Source organism: Stomoxys calcitrans, chromosome 1 (genome assembly GCF_963082655.1).
Source record: "Stomoxys calcitrans chromosome 1, idStoCalc2.1, whole genome shotgun sequence".
NCBI classification, from domain to species: Eukaryota; Metazoa; Arthropoda; class Insecta; order Diptera; family Muscidae; genus Stomoxys; species Stomoxys calcitrans.
In genome coordinates this window covers 27,093,529-27,115,913 of record NC_081552.1, presented here as the reverse complement: position 1 = coordinate 27,115,913, position 22,385 = coordinate 27,093,529, and the positions used below count along the sequence as shown (strand labels likewise).

Sequence of the window (22,385 nt, the reverse complement as noted above, 5' to 3'; positions counted from 1 at the left end):
TAGTTTCTCTAGTTTGTATGTTTTCTCCGAAAAGGTTAATAGTGTCATCCATATCATCTTCCTACTTAGTGCTGCTATTTAATTAAACAAAGCTGTCCACCTTTAGGCAAATAGCTCTTCAAATTAACCCTCAGAAATTTATCTACAGCCAATACAAATTTCATTACATCAAGTTTTTATGGCAATGCAAGATATTTATGGGTATCTTGTGACTTACCACTTCGCCCCACCGCAGGATGGGCTCAACCTCCCCCTCCCATTTCACTTCTGCATAAACGGAAAATGCGTAATTATACGTGTTGGTGTTCTTTTTTGATGGTGTTATTTCAATTTCGCCCTTACGCTTCAATGCATTTCGTGCTCAAACAACACTTCACCCTATATATGTAGCAGGAATCCACCAAACTGGCTGACTGAATGGTTGACTCTCTGGCCGTGATGGCTTGAATAGCTGTAGGAATAGTTCAGTGGCTGACTTGATGTTTGAATAGCTTCGCTTGATGGCTGAAATGAAGAACGATAGAAGTTTTAATGTTAAAGTCAATAAATTGAGAGGACGTAGCTATTCATTCGTACAAAAGAGCAGCCAATTGTGCTGCTTGTTGGCCGTCAGACCACCGTCATAGAATAAGCCCATCAGAAGCTTTGGATCCAAAAACAGAGTTGTCACTGCTATTCATTCGTCGGAAGTTGTTGGGAAAAATGTGGCCGAGGCGAAAATCTTTTGGACTATAAAAAGTTTCAACTCCTTTAAGACGCCGGGACTTGATGATTTAGCCGAGATTGAATTACAATATAGAGAAATATTGGGTTGCCCAAAAAGTAATTGCGGATATTTTTAAAAGAAAATAAATTCATTTTTAATAAAACTTAGAATGAACTTTAATCAAATGTACGTTTTTTACACTTTTTTCTAAAGCAAGCTAAAAGTAACAGCTGATAACTGACAGAAGAAAGAATGCAATTACAGAGTCACAAGCTGTGAAAAAATTTGTCAACGCCGACTATATGTAAAATCCGCAATTACTTTTTGGGCAACCATACTTCAGGAAGTTATATACACCACAGCGACGTGGGATATCGAAAATGATCTTGGCATAAATCCCTCAAAGACGTATGTTGTTCTTTTCAGCAGGAGATACAAGTTTCCCACGATGGCACATATCTCATTGAGAGGAGAGAAATAAATAAAAGGACATTCCTTTTATTAAAAATGAAAAACTCTTTAATTGCAAAAGTGCTTCGATAGCTGGAAACGATTATTCATCTACCGGACCAGTGGATGGCAAAAATACTCACTCTATTGCACATTACTTTGTACGTACACAGAAAAATAATCTCCAGGAGACCCATAAGCTTGCAAATAATTGCAATTATGTGCTAGTCACTGGACACATTCTCATACTAAACATTTTTTTTTTATTTTTTTTTTGACTGAGCAGCTCGGTAGAGTGCGGATGTTAAGCTCGGAAAGTAACAGTTTTTAAACTTTCGGTACAAAAATGCTTGTATGACCAATGACAAAAGTCATTAGAGCAACACACGAATGGCAGCCAGGTAGAAGAAAGCACATACATTGTTTGGTAACATCTACGAGATTAAGAAATATCCATCCCAAAGTAGGTTCTTAAAAGTGCGAAAACAACAACTCCCATAAGTAATTTTTATACCCTCCACCATACGATGGTAGCTCCTCGAAATATCCGTCTAAGACCCCATATATATATATATATATATATATATATATATATATATATATATATATATATATATATATATATATATATATATAAAATTTTCATAAATGCTTCTTATTAGTGTAGGTCATTTGGGATTGTAAATGGGCCAAACCGCTCCATGTTTTGATATAGCTGCCATATAAACCGATCTTGGATCTTCACTTCTTGAGCCACTAGAGGGCGCAATTTTTATTCGATTTGTCTGAAATTTTGCATGAGGTGTTTCGTTATGACTTCCAATAACAGTGCTAAGTATGGTTGAAATCGGTCCATAACTTGATATAACTGCCATTTAAACCTATCTTGGATCTTGACTTCTTGAGCCGCTTGAGGGCTCAATTATTATTCTACTACAATTCTACTTCCAAAACTGTGTTCACTATGAGTAACATCGGTCCATAATCTGATATAGCTGTCATATAAACCGATCTTGGATCTAGATTTGTTAAGCCATTTTGTACCACGGCTTCTCCCAAGACCTTCAACATACGTGTCGTATATGGTCTGAATCGATCTATAGCCTGATACAGCTCCAATATAAACCGATCTCGGACCATTACTTGATATAGCTCCAATGTCATAGCAATTCTTTTGTTTTATCCTTTGTTTGCCTAAGGAGAGATATCGGGAAAAGATCTCGACAAATGCGATCTATGGTGGAGGCTATATTCCAAATCTGGACCGATCTGAGCTAAATTGTCGAAGGATTTTGAAAGCCCTAACACAACTCACTGTCCCAAATTTCAGCACAATCGGATAATAAATTTGGCTTCTGTGGGCCTAAGACCCTAAATCGGCGGATCGCTCTGTATGGGGGCTATATCAAGATATAGTTCGATATAGCCCACCTTCAAACTTAACCTGCTTATGGACAAAAAAAATAATCTGTGCAAAATTTCAGCACAATATCTCTATTTTTAAAGACTTTAGCGTGATTTCAACAACTCAAATTGTTTGATCCAATTGGATTTAGTTGATCAAATTAAAAACATGCCAACATGAACAGAGAGAGGGCAGAGTGGTAAAAATTAATCATCAGCATGTATCTTTGTTATGACAACTTATCGGTCCTTTGAATAAAGAAAAATAAAATATAGGAAGGATCTAAATGCAAAAAATTGGGTATCAAGTTCTGGGATGGGACGCCTAGGAGAGCCGCCCACCCTAAAACATGGCAAAAGGATTTATAGACCAACCACTACGATATGGGACTCAAATTAAAGGTATTTGAGAGTACAAAACGAAAACGGGCATATTTACCGACCATGGCAATATGGGACTCAAATGAAAGGTATTTGCAAGTAGAATACGAATCTGATATGCAAATGTGGGACCACGTTTCTGGGGGTCCACCCCTTCCCCAAACAGGACGTATTAACTGACCATGAGAATATGGGGCTTAAAAAAAGATATTTGAATGTAGAATACGAATCTGATATCCAAATATGGGACCAAGCGCCGGCTCTCACCAAAAACACCCCCAAAGGGGACAAATTTACGACCATAGCAATATGGGGCTCAAATGAAAGGAGTAAAGCACGAATTTGATATCAATATTCGGGAAAAGTGTTTATGGGGCCACCGCAATCCCACAACACCACCCAAATAGTAAGTATTTGCTGACTATTACAATGTGAGGCTCAAATAAGAGGGTTTTTAGAGTAGAACACGAATCCGATATACATATTTAAGGCCATGTCACTAAGTGCCCGCCCATCCTCCAAAACACCCCCCAAGCCGGTCATGTTTGCTGACTATGGAAATATGGGGCTCAAATTAAAGGTATGTGGGAGTAGACCACGTATCTGATATCAACATCACGGGCCAACTGTCTAGCGGACGTCCCACCACCATAACAACCCCCAAATAGGACGTATTTGCTCCCCAAGACAATTTGGGTCTTAAAGAGAGGGGAACTAAATACTCATAGTTTTTAGGGCCAATACCCCAAACCGGACATTTTTGCTGACTTTTACAATAAGGAGTTTAAATGAGATTTGAAAACGAATTTGATATCCAATTTTGAGGGCAATTTCAATATGGGGTTCAAATAAATGATATATAGATATATGAGAATAGAGCACGTTGCTGATATATTTTCTGGGCATAGTGTTAAAGGGACCACCCCAATCCCCGAAACACCTCTAAATCGGGCATATTTACCGACCATGTCAATGTGGAGTTTAAATGAAAGGTATTGGGGGGTAGTGCAAAAATTGATACTCACTTTCGGAACCAGTTTTCTGTTGCCATGTGTTTGGGGGACGCCTCATCGTGTAGATGGCAATATGGTATTAAACCAATGGCAATATGGGGTTTAAATAAATGGTATTTGAAAGAAGAGCACGATCACCACCCGAAAACTTCCCTAAATCAGATATCACGAGAATATCGGGCTGAAATAAAGTATTTTAAGAATGGAGTACACCTTACTTCCAAAATTTAATTTGGAGACCAATACAGATCATATGGGATTCAGATGAAGGCACTTAAATTGTTAAACTGTTAGTCAAGCGATATAATTTTTTCGTAGCATGGGATTTTAACTAAAAATCTTTAATTGCCGAAAATAAATATTCCAAGGAAACTATTGTTCCATATAAAATAAAAGAAGGCGCAGCGGGTCGGGCCCTCGTCAGCTAGTACTTTATATTTGTCACAATTTCTTGCAGGATCTTAATAAACACGTATGTCGATGGTTATGAGAGGATCTGTCGTACAAAATTTCAGGCATATCGGATAATAATTGCGACCTCTAGGGGTCAAGAAGTCAAGATCCCAAATCGGTTTATATGGCAGCTATATCAGGTTATGAACCGATTTGAACCTTATTTGACACAGTTGTTGAAAGTAAGAATAAAATACGTCATGCAAAATTTCAGCCAAATCGGATAGGAATTGCGCCCTCTAGAAGCTCAAGAAGTCAAGTCCACAGATCTGTTTATATGAAAGCTATATTAGGTTATAAACCGATTTGAACCATACTTGGCACAGTTGTTGGATATCATAATAAAATACTTCGTGCCAAAGTTCATTCAAATCGGATAAGAATTGCGCCCTCTAGAGGCTCAAGAATTCAAGACCCAAGATCGGTTTATATGGTAGCTATTTCAAAACCTGGGCCCATTTACAATCCCAACCGACCTACACTAATAGAAAGTATTTGTGCAAAATTTCAAGCGGCTAGCTTTACTCCTTCGAAAATTAGAGTGCTTTCGACAGACAGACGGACGGATATGGCTAGATCGACAAAAAATGTAACGACGATCAAGAATATATATACTTTATGGGGTCTCAGACGAATATTTCATGTAGTTACAAACAGAATGACGAAATTAGTACACCCCCATCCTATGGTGGATGGTATAAAAAAATAAGGAAAGGCAAAAGTCGGGCTGGGCCCCCTATATAATACCCTACACCTAGTATACATACTGCTTTTAATACATAACATATATCTCCAAGTCTAGTCAGACTTTAATTTGCATACCTTTTGGAATATTGACATATCGGACAAAAAGTATATATGGGAGTAGAATATCTAAATCGAACTCAAATTTTGCACACACATAGTGCTAAATCTTCTTGAGATCGGACTAAAATTGTAGCTTCTGCAGCCTTAAAACTGCATATCGGATAAAATATTGGGTTGCCCAAAAAGTAATTGCGGATTTTTTAAAAGAAAATAAATGCATTTTTAATAAAACTTAGAATAAACTTTAATCAAATATACTTTTTACACTTTTTTTCTAAAGCAAGCTAAAAGTAACAGCTGATAACTGACAGAAGAAAGAATGCAATTACAGAGTCACAAGCAGTGAAAAAATCTGTCAACGCCAACTATATGAAAAATCCGTAATTACTTTTTGGGCAACCCAATATATATCGGAGCTAAATCTAAATCTGGTTCGATTTTGACGAAATTTTGCACACATTTTAAGACATTAAATAAAACACCAATGCAGATGGAGTTCCACTTTAGGTTCTTACATCTTTGAGAACTTGTCTCAAATAGCTGATGTAAGCATTTGCAATTTATTGGGCTTTTTAAAAGGATCTGGATTTTTTAATTGTAGGTACAAGTATAACTTCTCCTCTCCCTGTGGTATCACAATGGACGTAAAGGTCTAAGTTCTTTACTTTGCTTTAATAGGATATGACAGAACGTTTAACCCATTAGCCGACCTCAGAATAGGCTTCCATGCGCCTCGATCTTCTGCGCTCCTTACATTATCTATGAAACCAAGTTTCGAGGTATCTCCACACTTGATCTTTCCATTGGGCTTTTGGTCGTACCGGGTTGCGTGTACCACCGTGATTGCCTTCAAAAGACTTACATATTTACGAAGAATCTTTCTCTCAAACACTCCAACCACTGCTGCGTCTGCTTTCACAAGTACCCATGCTTCAGAGCATTTACTACTTTCGGTGACCGACCTTTGATGTCGATGTCGTCGGCATAGGCGAGTACCAAGTGTGATTAGTGTGCCATATGTATTCACATTTGCATCTCCTTCTCTGAAACATCCTTTGGTTTTGAAAGGCCCGGAGAGATTCTTTCCTATTCTTAGTAAAGAAGGCGTATCAGCAAGTGTCATCATGTACAGTCTTATTAATATTGCAGGGATTTCAAATTCAGACATGGCTTGAAATACCATTGGTATTGAAATACCATTGAATAGGGCTATCGAAAGCGGTTTTGTAGTCAATAAAGAGATGACAGGTGTTGATTTGTCCTTCTGGGGTCTTTTCCAGAATTTGGCGCAGTGTGAATAACAGGTCTATGATGGATTTACCAAGTCTACGACCGCATTGATAGGGCCCAATTATTTCATTGACTTTAAGTTTTTATCTTTCACACTCAAAACTAACTTAGCCTTTTTATACCCACCACCGAAGGATGGGGGTATATTCACTTTGTCATTCCGTTTGCAACACATCGAAATATCCATTTCCGACCCTATAAAGTATATATATTCTTGATCAGCGTAAAAATCTAAGACAATCTAGACATGTCCGTCCGTCTGTCTGTTGAAATCACGCTACAGTCTTTAGAAATAGAAATATTGAGCTGAAATTTTGCACAGATTCTTTTTTTGTCCATAAGCAGGTTAAGTTCGAAAATGGGCTATATCGGACTATATCTTGATATAGCCCCCATATAGACCGATCCGCCGATTAAGGGTCTTAGGCCAAAAAAAGCCACATTTATTATCCGATTTTCTGAAATTTAAGACAGTGAGTTGTGTTAGGCCTTCCAACATCCTCCGTCAATTTGGCTCAGATCGGTCCAGATTTGCATATAGCTGCCATATATACCGATCCTCCGATTTAGGATCTTGGGCCCATAAAAGCCACATTTATTATCCGATTTTGGTGAAATTTTGGACAGTGAGTTGCGCTGAGCCCTCCGACATCCTTCGTCAATTTGGCCGAGATCGGTCCAAATTTAGATATAGCTGCCATATAGACCGATCTTCCGATTTAGGGTCTTAGGCCCATAAAAGCCACATTTATCATCCGATTTTGCTGAAATTTGGGACAGTGAGTTGCGTTGAACCCTTCGACATCCTTCGATAATTTGGTCCAGATCGGTGCAGATTTGGATATAGCTGTCATATATACCGATCCTCCGATTTAGGGTCTTAGGCCCATAAAAGCCACATTTATTATCCGATTTTGCTGAAATTTGGGACAGTGAGTTGCCTTAGGCCCTTTGACACCTTTCATCTATTTGGCCCTGATCGGTTCAGATTTGGATATAGCTGCCATATAGACCGAACTCTCGATTTAAGGTTTTGGGCCCATAAAAAGCGCATTTATTGTCCGATGTTGCCGAAATTTGGGACAGTGAGTTGTGTTGGTCCCTTCGATACATGTCTTCAGTTTGCCTCAGATCGGTCCAGATTTGGATATAGCTGCCATATAGACCGATCTCTCGGTTGAACAATGACTTGTACTTATAAGCATTTGGTCTAAATCGAATGATAAGTCTATATAACTGTTATGGGGCATAAGGTATGCATTTTTCAATGAATTTTGACGAAAGGTGGTTCGCATATATACCCGGGGTGGTGGGTATCCAAAGTTCGGCCCGGCCGAACTTAACGCCTTTTTACTTGTTTCATAAAAAAGTTAAGGCGTGTATTGCAAACATAATGACGAAATTAGTATATTCCCCAACCTATGGTGAAAGTTAAAAAAACACACTTTGGAGAAAAATCTTTGTTTAGAAAAGAGAATGAAATTTTATCAAAATTTGTCGAAAATTCAAACTTTGATGAAACTTTTTAGACCAACCACCATAGGATAGGGGTATACTAATCTAGTCATTCCGTTTGTAACAACTTGAAATATTGCTCCAATACTGCATAAAGTATATATATTCTTGATTGTCTCAACATTCTGAGTCGATCTAGCCATGTCCGTCCATCCGTCTGTCTAAATCACGATAGCGGTTGAACGCGTAAAGCTAGCCGCTTGAAATTTTGCACACATACTTAATATTGATGTAGGTCGTTGGAGATTGCAAATGGGCCATATCGGTTCAGATTTAGATATAGCTCCAATATAAATCTAGCTCTCGATTAGACTTCTTAAGCTCCTGGAAGCCGCAATTTTCGTCCGATTTGGTTGACATTCAACATATTCTGTTATGACTTTCAACAACTGTGCCAAATAAGTCTATAAACTGATATAGGTACCGTATAAACCGATCTTCCAATTTGACTTCTTCAGCCCCTGGAAGCCAACAACTGTGCCGGTCCAAATCGGTCAATAGCCTGATATAGCTCACACATAAACCAAAATTCCGATTAGATTTCTTGAGCTCCTGAAAGCCGCAATTTCTATCCGATACGGCTGAAATGTTGTATTTAGTATTCTGTTATGACTTTCAACAACTGTGCCAAATACGGTCCAAATCTGTCTATAACCTGATAAAGCTCCCGATTTGACTTCTTGAGCCCTTACAAGCCGCAATTTTCGTCCGATTTGGCTAAAATTTTGCATGCGGTGTTCTGCTCTGCGATGTTGTGCCTACAACTGTGCCAAATACGGACCAAATAAGTCTCTCGCATGTTAATCGGTCTCTCGATCGTCCTTCTTCGGTTCTTACAAGCATTAATTTTTGCTGGTTTGACAAAAGTTTCGTATGGAGAATAAAATTATGCCCTCCAACTAAATTTATTTTGTACAAATGTTTAGTAGAACCCATGGTGGGTTCCCAAGATTCGGCCCGGTCGAACTTAGCACGTTTTTAATTGTTTTTATACACACCACTACTGTGGTACAGGGTATTATAACTTAGTGAATTAGTTTGTAACACCCAAAAGGAAGAGAGATAGACCCATTGATAATTATACCGATCGACTCGGAATCATTTTCTGATTCGATTTAGCTATGTCCGTCTGTCTGTCTGTCCGTCCGTCTGTCCATGTTAATTTGTGTACAAACTACAGGTCGCAATTTTCATCCGATTGTCTTCAAATTTGGTATGGGCATGTTTTTCGACCTAGAGAAGAAACTTATTGAAATTGGATAAATTCGGTTCAGATTTGGATATAGCTTCCATATATATGTTCGTCCGATTTTCAGTAATAATGCAATGAAATAGTCATTTATTAACCGATTCTCTCGAAATTTGGCAAAAAGGGTTTGCTTATGACTCTCAATATTGCTGGTGAGTTTTGTAGAAATCGGTTCAGATTTGTATATAGCTCCCATATATATGTTCGTCCGATTTACAGCAATACTGCAATAAAATTGTCATTTGTCAACCGATTCTTTCGAAATTGGGTAGGAAGGATTTTCTTATGACCCTCAATTTTACTGGTGAATTTTATAGAAATCGGTTCAGATTTGGATATAGCTCCCATCTATATGTTCGTCCGATTTGCAGTAATACAGCAATAAAATGGTTTTCACTGCTAGACCCACTGCAAGCGCATTTATTGACCAATCTTCCCAAAATTTTGTACAACGCTTTCCTCGACGAATTCCACAATATCCATAAAGTTTGATCGAAATCGGTTTAGATTTAGATATAGCTCCCATCTCCCGTCATTTGTCAACCGACAAATTTGATACAGTAATTTTAATAACCTATCAGAATACATCCGCCGAGGTCCATCAAAATTGGTTCAGAATTAGACATAATCACAGCAAAATTTCCATTGAAACAAATTATCAAGAAAGTTTGTTTCAATTGTTGTAAAATTTTGATTAGAATGATTTTCCTAAAAAATATTTTTCAAAAAAAAAAAAAAATCCAGCTTAGGCAACTCTAGCCAAAACCCATCAGCCATGGCAATGAATTAAGACCAGCAGACCCATACACCTCGACCATCAGCACTATGGCCATCATCGTACTCACCATCATCATTGCCATCATCCACAGCAACTTGTATCATTCTCAGGTTGTCAAGAATTTAGAAATGAGGACTGTGGAGGGATGGCAGCGATCGTATGTATATCTTGCATAATTTGAATGACCATCTCCTACCCTCCCATTGTTTGTTGTGTTGCGCTGAAAAATCCTCATTTTTGAATGAGTTTTGTTTTGTCTTCTACTTTTGGCTGGGCTTCCCCCATTTCTTGCTTTGTGCAGATGGATGAGCCGTTTGAATATGTCGATGTTCATGCCGATGTCTCGAACAGTGTTCATTGAAGCATTGACAAACACTAATGCTCATTAGCATTTTATGGCATTCGCAGACCAATTCCATGATAATGACAAATGGAAGAAAGTTGAATTGAATAGATAACTGGCATATGAAGAGGGGGAAGAGCAGTGAAGTGTGTTTAATTTAAGCGCGATTTATGGAATAGTTAATAACCCAGTAAACATTTAGAGAGGAGCACACAACAATTTAAATCAAGTTAAAGCTGCTCAACTTTTTTTTTAAGAGCTTAAGGAAAGTTTTTCAAAAAAAAAAAAAAAAAAAACAAGTAAGAGCGTGCTAAGTTCGGCCGGGCCGAATCTTATATACCCTCCACCATTGATCGCATTTGTCGAGTTCTATGCGCGGTATCTCTTTTTAGACAAACATAGAATATTGAATAAGAACTGTTGGAGCTATATCAAGTTATAGTGCGATTCGGTACATAAATGAATGCTGATTGACATTGTAGAAGTCATTGTGTAATATTTCAGTTCCTTCGGATAAGAATTGCGCTTTGTAGGGGCTCAAGAAGCAAACTCGGGAGATAGGTTTATATGGGAGCTGTATCAAGCTATTGATCGATTCAGATATCATACTAGACACGTATGGTGAAGGTCATGAGAGAAGCCCTTGTACAAAATTCCAGCCAAATCGGAGGAGATTGCGCCCTCTAGAGGTTCAAGAAGTCAAGATCCCAGATCGGTTTATATGACAGCTATACCAGATTATGAACCGATTTGAATCATACTTAGCACAGTTGTTGAAAGTAATACCGAAACACTACGTGCAAAATTTCAGTTAAATCGGACGAGAATTGCGCGCTCAATTGGCTCAAGAAGTCAAGATCCAAGATCGGTTTATATGACAGCTACCAGATTATGAACCGATTTGAATCATACTTAGCATAGTTGTTGAAAGTAATACCGAAACACTACGTGCAAAATTTCAGTTAAATCGGACGAGAATTGCGCCCTCTAGAGGCTCAAGAAGTCAAGACCCCAGATCGGTTATATGGCAGCTATATCAAAATATGGACCGATTTAAACCGTACTTAGCGTAGTTGTTGGAAGTGATACCAAAACACTACGTGCAAAATTTTAACAAAATCGGATAAGAATTGCGCCCTCTAGGGGCTCAAGAAGTCAAGATCCAAGATCGGTTTATATGACAGCTATACCAGATTATGAATCGATTTGAACCGTACTTGGCACAGTTGTTGGATATCATAGCAAAAAACGTCGTGCAAAATTTCATTCAAATCGGATAAGAATTGTGCACTCTAGAGGCTCAAGAAGTCAAGACCCAAGATCGGTTTATATGACAGCTATATCAGGTCATGGACCGATTTGAACCATACTTGGCACAATTGTTGGATATCATAACAAAATACGTCGTGCAAAATTTCATTTCAATCAGATGAGATTTGCGCCTTTTAGAGGTTCAAGAAGTCAAGACCCAAGATCGGTTTATATGGCAGCTATATCAAAACATGGACCGATATGGCCCATTTACAATACCAACCGACCTACAGTATTTGTGCAAAATTCAAGCGGCTAGCTTTACTCCTTCGGAAGTTAGCGTGCTTTCGACAGACGGACGGACATGGCTAGATCGACATAAAATTTCGCGACGATCAAGAATATATGTATATACTTTATGGGGTCTCTGACGAATATTTCGAGTAGTTACAAACAGAATGACGAAATTAGTATACCCCCCATCCTATGGTGGAGGGTATAAAAAACACAAAAATTCTGAAAAATGTATGAAATCTTTATTTGAATCGATAGTACGGTTCACATAATTTAATTTTTGAAGATTATTTAATGCAAATGTTGATCGTTACTGCGGCTCAAAAGGTCCATCTGCTAAGTCCAATCTTGGCAAACTCTTTCCAACATTTCGTCCGGTATCTCACGAATAAATGCTTGAATTAAGCGGGTTTGTCAGTATAGACATGAGCTTTAACATAGGCCCACAGAAAATAGTCCAAAGGCGTTAAACCGCACAATCTAAGCGACAAATTTACCGGTCCCGAACGTGCAATATAATGTTCAACGAACTCGCCTCTCAATAAGTCCATTGTTATGCGTGGTATCTGGAACGCGGCACCGTCTTGTTGAAACCACATGTTAATAAAGTCAAGCTCTTGCATTTTGAGCAAAAAAAGTTGTATACCATCTCACGATTGCGCTCACCATTCGCAGTTACGTCACACCTCGCATCATCTTTGAAGAAGTACGGTCCAAAGATGCCACCAGCCTATAAAGCACACCGAACTGTGACTTTTTCTGGATTCATCGGTAGCTCTTGCAACGCCTCTGGCTAATCTTCAATCCAAAATTTTCACAGCGGTTTAAACCAGTGTTGCATAAAAGACAATAGCTTAAAAATCACCCTTTATATATGTCCTTTATTATCAATTGGATTAATATATAACAATAGAATATGACCAATCGTAAAATGTTCAGTGTGAAAGTAGGGCTTCAACAAGCTCTATCATTAGCCAAGGCCCTGGCTTGAATCCAAGATATATGGGTTTCTTCCAACTCTCTTTTTGTACAATGTATGCATGTGTTTCTCGGACGTCCCCTCCTTCGCTGTCCATACGGGTCATAGACTAGGACATTTCTCACTATATCATCGCACGGTCGGCATAGGATGTAACCCAACGAAGACCACATCGACAGAGGTGATGTTTGTTCTTATTTGCAATGCTTCATTTGAAATACGGTTTGGCAAGACAATTCGAAGTATTTGTCGTAGGTAGCGTTTTATGAAAACTTGGACTTTAGGGGTAGTCGCTTGTGTCAAACTCCAAGTTCTACAATCTTCTTCTTATATATAAAAATCAATTTGTGTGTTCCTTATAGACTCAGAAAGGGCTGAACCGATTTTCTTGAAATTTTCACAGATGGTGCATAATGATCCCGTGGTGAAAATAGGGTTCTAAATTTTTTGATATCCTCCCCCTTACCCTAATTTTCAGAAACGCCAGATCTCGGAGATGGGTGGTGCGCTTTAAGCCAAATTTTGTGTGCTCTCATACAGTACCCTAAAAAATAGAAATTTGGTATCCAAATTTCGGATGGGGTATCTAGGGGGGCTGCCCCACCCTAAAACCCACCAAATATATATTTAGAACAGTCACGACAATATGGGACTCAAATGAAAGGTATTTAGGATAAGAAAAAGTATCTGATATCCAATTGTCGGACCAAGTGTTAGGGGGACCACCCCAAGCCCCAAAACACCTCTAAATCGGACATATTTACCCACCATGGCAATATGGACTCAAATGAAAGGTATTTGCGAGTAGAATACGAATCTGATATCCAAATGTAGTACCACGTTTCTGGGGGTCCACCCCTTCCCCAAAACACCCCCCAAACAGGACTTATTTACTGACCATGGGAATATGGGGCTTAAAAAAAAAGATATTTGAATGTAGAATACGAATCTGATATCCAAATATGGGACCAAATGCCACCTCTCACCAAAAACACCCCCAAAGGGGACAAATTTACAACCATAGCAATATGGGGCTCAAATGAAAGGAGTAAAGCACGAATTTGATATCAATATTCGGGAAAAGTGTCTATGGGCCACCGCACTCCCACAACACCACTCAAATAGTAAGTATTTTCAGACTATTGCAATATGGGGCTAAAATAAGAGGATTTTTAGAGTGGAACACGAATCCGATATATATTTTCAAGGCCAACTCACTGAGTGGTCGCCCATCCCCCAAGCCGGTCATGTTTACCGACTATGGAAATATGGGGCTCAAATTAAAGTTAAGTAGGAGTAGACCACGTATCTGAAATCAACTTTAGGGGCCAACTGTCTAGAGGACGTCGCACCACCATAACAACCCCCAAATAGGACGTATTTGCTCACCAGACCATTTGGGTCTTAAAGAGAGTGGAACTAAATATTCATAGTTTTTAGGGCCAATATCCCAAAACCGGACATTTTTGCTGACTTTTGCAATAAGGAGTTTAAATGAGATTACAAAACTAATTTGATATCCAATTTTGAGGGAAATGGCAATATGGGGTTCAAATAAATGATATATAGATATATGAGAATAGTGCACATTGCTGATATATTTTCCAGGCTTAGTGTTTGGGGGACCACCCCAATACCCAAAACACCTCTAAATCGGGCATATTTACCGACCATGTCAATGTGGAGTTTAAATGAAAGGTATTGGGGGGTAGAGCAAGAATTGATACCCAATTTCGGGACCAATTTTCTGGGGGTCTACCCTTTTCCCAAAATACCCCACAAACAGCAATTTTTTAGTGACCATCGCAATATGGGGCTCAAATAAAGGTATTTGGGAGTAGAATACGAATTTGATATCCAAATGTAGGACCATGTATTTAGGGCATCACCCCTTTCCCAAAACACCCCCAAAGGGAAAACATTTTTCGACCATGCCAATGTGTGGCTCAAATGAAGGGTATTTTAGATTAGAAAACGAATTTGATAACCTATTTTGGGGCCATGTGTTTGGAGCACGCCTCATCCTGTAAATTCCTCTTAAGCCAATGGCAATATGGGGTTTAAAAAATGGTATTTGAGAGAAGTGCACGATGCTGATATTTTTTCAGGGCCAAGTATCTGGGGGACCACCTCTCCCCCGAAAACACCACTTAATCAGACATCATGTGAATATCGGGCTGAAATGAAGTATTTTAAGAATAGAGTACACCTTACATCCAAACTTAAATTCGTAGACCAATAAAGATCATATGGGATTCAGATAAAGTCACTTATATTGTTAAACTGTTAGTCAAGCGATATACTATTTTCGTAGCATGGTATTTCACTAAAAGATCTTTAATTGTCGCAAAACAATATTCCAAGGAAACTTTTGTTCCATATAAAGTAAAAGAAGGCGCAGCGGAGCGGGCCCGGGTCAGCTAGTCATATAATAAAATTGATTTCACACTTCTGTTGAATATCCTGACTTTTGCATTATATGACATGTCACTGCATCTCAAAACTTTGTTGAACATAAACTATTGGATCTGTCTCTAACCCATAAGTTTACGATTGAAAATCAAGGCATGGCAATGTGGCATGGCGGCATTCTATTGCACCTAAAAGGATTTTTTACGAGGGGAATGCTATAACTTTGGTACAAGGTATTATAACTTTGTGCATTTATTTCCATCGCTAAGAAGTAGACGAGGTATACCCATTCATAAGTATACCGATCGGCTTAGAATCACTTCCTGATTCGATTTAGCTATGTCCGTCTGGGTGTCTGTCCATGTATTCTTGTTGTTAAGCTACAGGTCGCATTTATTGTCAAATTGTCTAATATTGCACAAGTCTCTTTTTTGGTTACTGATTTTGAAAAAAATCGGATCACATTTTGATATAGCTCTCATATGTATCTTTCAGCCGATATGACCTTTGAAGGCCGTTGTCGCTACAATTTTGTTCGGATCTTTACAAATTTTGCATGAGATATTTTATTTGACGTCCCAATGTATGTGCAAAATTTTTTTAAAATCGATTCAGATTAATATAAAGCTCTCATATATATCTTTCATCCGATATGGATGATTTAGCACGAGATGTTGTATTCACATCCCATTACGTTTGTACAATTTCATTAAAATTTAATCCGATTAAGATATCTCTCACTTTATTCGATGTGGGCTTAAGTACCCACAATTTAGGTCCTATCGTAAGAAAATCTTACATGGTTCTATTCCACATTACAATAGGTTTGCAAAACTAAAGTCTGACTAGACTTTACACATGGGTTGAAGGGTATTATTTAGTCGGCTTTGCCTGGCTTTTGCCTTTCCTTGCTGGTTTCTTCACGGGTTGGAAGATTATTTACTTAAAAGACGCTACGGGTACCCTGCCTTTACCGTAACATCTGTATACATGGTGCCTCCATTCATGTATCTAGCCCAGTGCACGAGTCCTCATTTAGTTCCTGGGAATCACGGTATCATATAGGCTTCTGGAAGAGTCTGTATGATTGGATGGTCACAATATACGTAGACAGTTAATAGATATCTAAACCAGTTTTCTAAAGAGTCCCAAAAGAATCCTTCGTGACAAGTTTTCTGAGAATCGGTTTACAATTGCCCACATTATTATACCCTCCACCATAAGATGGGGGGTATACTAATTTCGTCATTCTGATTGTAACTACTCGAAATATTCGTCTAAGACCCCATAAAGTATATATATTCTTGATCGTCGTGAAATTTTATGTCGATCTAGCCATGTCCGTCCGTCTGTCCGTCCGTCCGTCTGTCTGTCGAAAGCACGCTGACTTCCGAAGGAGTAAAGCTAGCCGCTTGAAATTTTGCACAAATACTTCTTATTAGTGTAGATCGGTTGGTATTGTAAATGGGCCATATCGGTCCATGTTTTGATATAGCTGCCATATAAACCGATCTTGGGTCTTGACTTCTTGAGTCTCTAGAGTGCGCAATTCTTATCCGATTGGGATGAAATTTTGCACGACGTGTTTTGTTATGACATCCAACAACTGTGCCAAGTATGGTTCAAATCGATTTATAACCTGATATAGCTGCCATATAAACCGATCTTGGGTTTTGACTTCTTGAGCCTCTAGAGTGCGCAATTCTTATCCGATTGGGATGAAATTTTGCACGACGTGTTTAGGTACGATATCCAACAACTGTGCCAAATATGGTTCAAATCGGTCCATAACCTGATATAACTACCATATAAACCGATCTTGGGGCTTGACTTCTTGAGCCTCTAGAGGTCGCAATTCTTATCCTATTGGAATGAAATTTTGCACGACGTGTTTTGTCGTAATATCCAACAACTGTGCCAAGTATGGTTCAAATCGGTTCATAACCTGATATAACTGTCATATAAACCGATCTGGGATCTTGACTTCTTGAGCCTGTAGAGGTCGCAATTATTATCCGATTTGCCTGAAATTTTGTATGACAGATCCTCTCATGACCATCAACATACGTACTTATTATGGTCTGAATCGGTCTATAGCCCAATACAGCTCCCATATAAATCGATCTCTCTATTTTACTTCTTGAGCCCCCATAGGGCGCAATTCTTATTCGAATTGGCTGACATTTTACACAGGTCTCCAACATATAATTTAATTGTGGTCCAAACCGGACCATATCTTGATATCGCTCTAATAGCAGAGCAAATCTTTTCTTATATCCTGTTTTGCCTAAGAAGAGATGCCGGGAAAAGAACTCGACAAATGCGATCCATGGTGGATGGTGTATAAGATTCGGCCCGGCCGAACTTAGCACGCTTTTACTTGTTGGAATATTACTATATTCTTCATGAAAAGTACAACCCTCCCAAATTCTTTGCTGGGTTATTACATTCTGTTTATCAATTCCGCCAGACAAACGGACGCTTTGACATAATCAATACCGAGAGATAGCAATCGCTGGCAAAGACTGTGCTGAAAGAAGACAAACCAAACAGTGTTTACTCGTGGGCATTGTATATAACGCGACAAACTGTCTTTACCGTTTGAGTTTCCTGAAATCAAAGTTTTGTGCTTAAGGTGTTAGATTGGGCAAAGTAAACAAATGTTGAACCGATTTGTGAGCAGAAAAACAGTTGCGAGTATCAAGAATGGATTTTTTTTAAGTTATAGCATGTGGAACCGATTTGTGAGCAGCAAAACAGTTGTGAGTATCAAGAATGAATTTTTTTTTAAGTTATGGCATATTGCTGAAGAAAAACTAGCCCAAATTGAAAATGAGTAAGGATTCTGTTAAGTTAAACGAAATTCTTCAAGAAGCCGGAACTGTTTGTACAGAATCAGAAACAACTTAGAGTCAAGGGAAATTACTAAGTGTAAGTCTTAGGCCGGGTTTCTCATACCCGGTAACAATTGCTCGTTTCAATATCCGTCTTTTTAAAGGAATTTGTTTTCCTAAATGCTAAATGCTTATTCTAACGATGAAACCTTAACCAGCAAATAGGTTCCGATTAGTGACTTATCGTACCGACAAATTTAAACAGATGGTAATGTAAATTTAAGCCCTATCGGATAATACTTGCGCCCTCTAGAGGCTAACGAACTCAAAATCCGAAATCGGCTTAAACGGGAGCTTTACCAGGTTATGAACCGATTTAAACCACATTTAGCGCAGTTGTTAGAAGTCAAAATAAAACACAACCTCTTTAAGAAGTAAAGATCCGAATCAGTTTGCATTGGCGCTATACCAGGCTATGAACCGATTGCGGCCATACTTGGCACAGTTGTGTGATGTTCAAACCAAAACACTTTGTGCAATATTTCACCCAAATCGAATTATCATTGCGCCCTCTGGAGGCTAAAGAAGTCCAGACCCGAGATCGGCTTATATTGGAGGTTATTATCCGATTTGGACCATATTAGGCAAAGTTGTTTATGGCAAACCAAAACACCTCATGGTAAACTTCAGCTATATTGGATAATAATTGCGGCTTCTAGCGGCCCAAGAAGTTAAGATTGGAGATCGGTTTATATGGGAGGTATATCGGGTTATTCATCGATTTGAACCATACTTGGCACAGTTGTTGGAAGTCGGACAAATATAACGAACTCCAGCGGCTCAAGATGTCAAATCGGGAGATTGGGTTATATGGGGCTATATTAGGATATGTTGTTGGGCGTCGTTACAGAAATCTACGTGCAAAATTTTCGCCTAAACGTACAACAATTACGGACTGCAGGGGCTCAAGATGTCAAAGCGGGAGATTTGAGGTTTGGCACGGTTATTGGACGTCATAACAGAACACTACATTCAAAATTTCAGCCCAATAGTATAGCAATTGCTGCTTTAAAGGGCTTAATATGTCAAATCGGGATATCTGTTTATATGGGAGCTATATCCAAATCTGAACCGATTTGGCCCATTTAAAATCCCCTACGATCTACGTCAATAAGATGTATCTGTTCACAATTGCGGACTGCAGGGGCTCAAGATGTCAAAGCGGGAGATTTGAGGTTTGGCACGGTTATTGGACGTCATAACAGAACACTACATTCAAAATTTCAGCCCAATAGTATAGCAATTGCGGCTTTAAAGGGCTAAATATGTCAAATCGGGATATCTATTTATATGGGAGCTATATCCAAATCTGAACCGATATGGCCCATTTACAATCCCCTACGATCTACATCAATAAGATGTATCTGTTCAAAATTTCAAGCGGCTAGCTTTATGCGTTCGACCGCTATCGTGATTTCGACAGATTGACGGGCGGGCTTGGCTATATCGACTCAAAATGTCACGATATTTCAAAGTGGAAGTCGTAATCATGCCTAACAAGTAAAAGCGTGCTAAGTTCGGCCGGGTCGAATCTTATATACCCTCCACCATGGATCGCATTAGTCGAGTTCTTTTCCCGGCATCTCTTCTTAGGCAAAAAAAAGGATATAAGAAAAGATTTGCTTTGCTATTAGAGCGATATCAAGATATGGTCCGGTTTGGACCACAATTAAATTATATGTTGGAGACCTGTGTAAAATGTCAGCCAAATCGAATAAGAATTGCGCTCTTTGTGGGCTCAAGAAATAAAATAGACAGATCGATTTATATGGGAGCTGTATCGGGCTATAGACCGATTCAGACCATAATAAACACGTATGTTAATGGTCATGAGAGAATCCGTCGTAAAAATTTCAGGCAAATCAGATAATAATTGAGACCTCTAGAGGCTCAAGAAGTCAAGACCCCAGATCGGTTCATATGACAGCTAAATCAGGTTATGAACCGATTTCAACCATATTTGGCACAGTTGTTGGATATCATAACAAAATACTAGGTGCCAAAATTCATTCAAATTGGATAAGAATTGCGCCCTCTAGAGGCTCAAGAAGTCAAGACCCAAGATCGGTTTATATGACAGCTATATCAGGTTATGGACCGATTTGAACCATGCTTTTCACAGTTGTTGGATATCATAACAAAACACGTCGTGCAAAATTTCATTCCAATCGGATAAGAATTGCGCCCTCTAAGGGCTCAAGAAGTCAAGACCCAAGATCGGTTTATATGGCAGCTATATAAGGTTATGAACCGATTTGAACCATACTCGACACAGTTGTTGGATATCATAACAAAACACGTCGTGCAAAATTTCATTCCAATCGGATAAGAATTGCGCCCTCTAGAAGCTCAAGAAGTCAAGACCCAAGATCGGTTTATATGGCAGCTATATCAAAGCATGGACCGATATGGCCCATTTACAATACCAACCGACCTACACTAATAAGAAGTATTTGTGCAAAATTTCAAGCGGCTAGCTTTACTCCTTCGGAAGTTAGCGTGCTTTCGACAGACAGACGGACGGACGGACGGACGGACAGACGGACGGACGGACAGACGGACGGACATGGCTAGATCGACATAAAATGTCACGACGATCAAGAATATATATACTTTATGGGGTCTAAGACGAATATTTCGAGTAGTTACAAACAGAATGACGAAATTAGTATACCCCCCATCTTATGGTGGAGGGTATAAAAACCAAAAGCGGATCTAAGAAAGTAAAAGAGAAACTAGTTTTAATTACCGGCTTGGAGGAATCATATAAAACGATCCTGCGATATGACTACTAGCGCCCTTGATTTCAGTATTTGGATTTCTGTATTTGGATATAGCTGTCCTTAGGCCCATAGAAGGTTGAGTTCTGTTAGAAGCTGCCTGAATATGGTGGAGATCGGATTTTATTTAGATGAAACTGCTATGGGTTCACCGTTTTATGACAAAAGGTGCTTAATGTGTAAATTCAATGTTCAGACCAGCCGAACTTAACGACTTTTTACTTTTTTCTGCAAAGTGGAGTAAGTCAACCTAATAACCATGAGTATTATGTTAGGAATGAAGATTTTATTATTGGAAAGTTTCTGATTACTTGACAATTTCTTCTCATTAACTTTTCAATTATTAAATCTTCCTTCCTTACACAATTCTCGTGCTCATTAGCTCGATTCACTCCGCTTTGAAAAAAAAAAAACTAAAGAAATTTATGTGATATCTTAACCCAATGCTAAATGGTGTCCATTCAAAATTCGAGTTAATATGTTTCTCATTGTTCTAGTTTTTATATAACAAGTAAAAGCGTGCTAAGTTCGGCCGGGCCGAATCTTATATACCCTCCACCATGGATCGCATTTGTCGAGTTCTTTTCCCGGCATCTCTTCTTAGGCAAAAAAAGGATATAAGAAAAGAGTTGCTCTGCTATTAAAACGATATCAAGATATGGTCCGGTTCGGACCACAATTAAATTATATTATGTTGGAGACCTGTGTAAAATTTCAGCCAATTCGTATAAGAATTGCGCCCATTGGGGCTCACGAGTAAAATAGAGAGAACGATTTATATGGGATCTGTATCGGGCTATAGAACGATTCAGACCATAATAAACACGTTTGTTAATGGTCATGAGAGGATCCATCGTACAAAATTTCAGGCATATCGGATAATAATTGCGACCTCTAGGGGTCAAGATCCCAGATCGGTTTATATGGCAGCTATATCAGGTTATGAACCGATTTGAACCTCATTTGACACAGTTGTTGAAAGTAAAAATAAAATACGTCATGCAAAATTTCAGATAAATCGGATAGGAATTGAAGTTAGAAGCTCAAGAAGTCAAATCCCCAGATCTGTTTATATGACAGCTATATCAGGTTATGAACCGATTTCAACCATACTTGGCACAGTTGTTGGATATCATAACGAAATACTTCGTGCAAAAATTCATTCAAATCGGATAAGAATTGCGCCCTCTAGAGGCTCAAGAAGTCAAGACCCAAGATCGGTTTATATGGCAGCTATATCAGGTTATGAACCGATTTAAACCATACTTGGCACAGTTGTTGGGTATAATAACAAAACACGTCGTGCGAAATTCCATTCCAATCGGATAAGAATTGCGTACTCTAGAGGCTCAAGAAGTCAAGGTCCAAGATCGGTTTATATGGCAG

General features: G+C 38.7%; 1 protein-coding gene across 5 annotated transcripts in view; it reads left to right on the top strand.

Moving 5' to 3' along the window:
• LOC106095300 (uncharacterized) overlaps positions 1 to 22,385 on the top strand; it is a 483,336-nt gene that overhangs the window by 458,508 nt on the left and 2,443 nt on the right. The window lies entirely within an intron of this gene.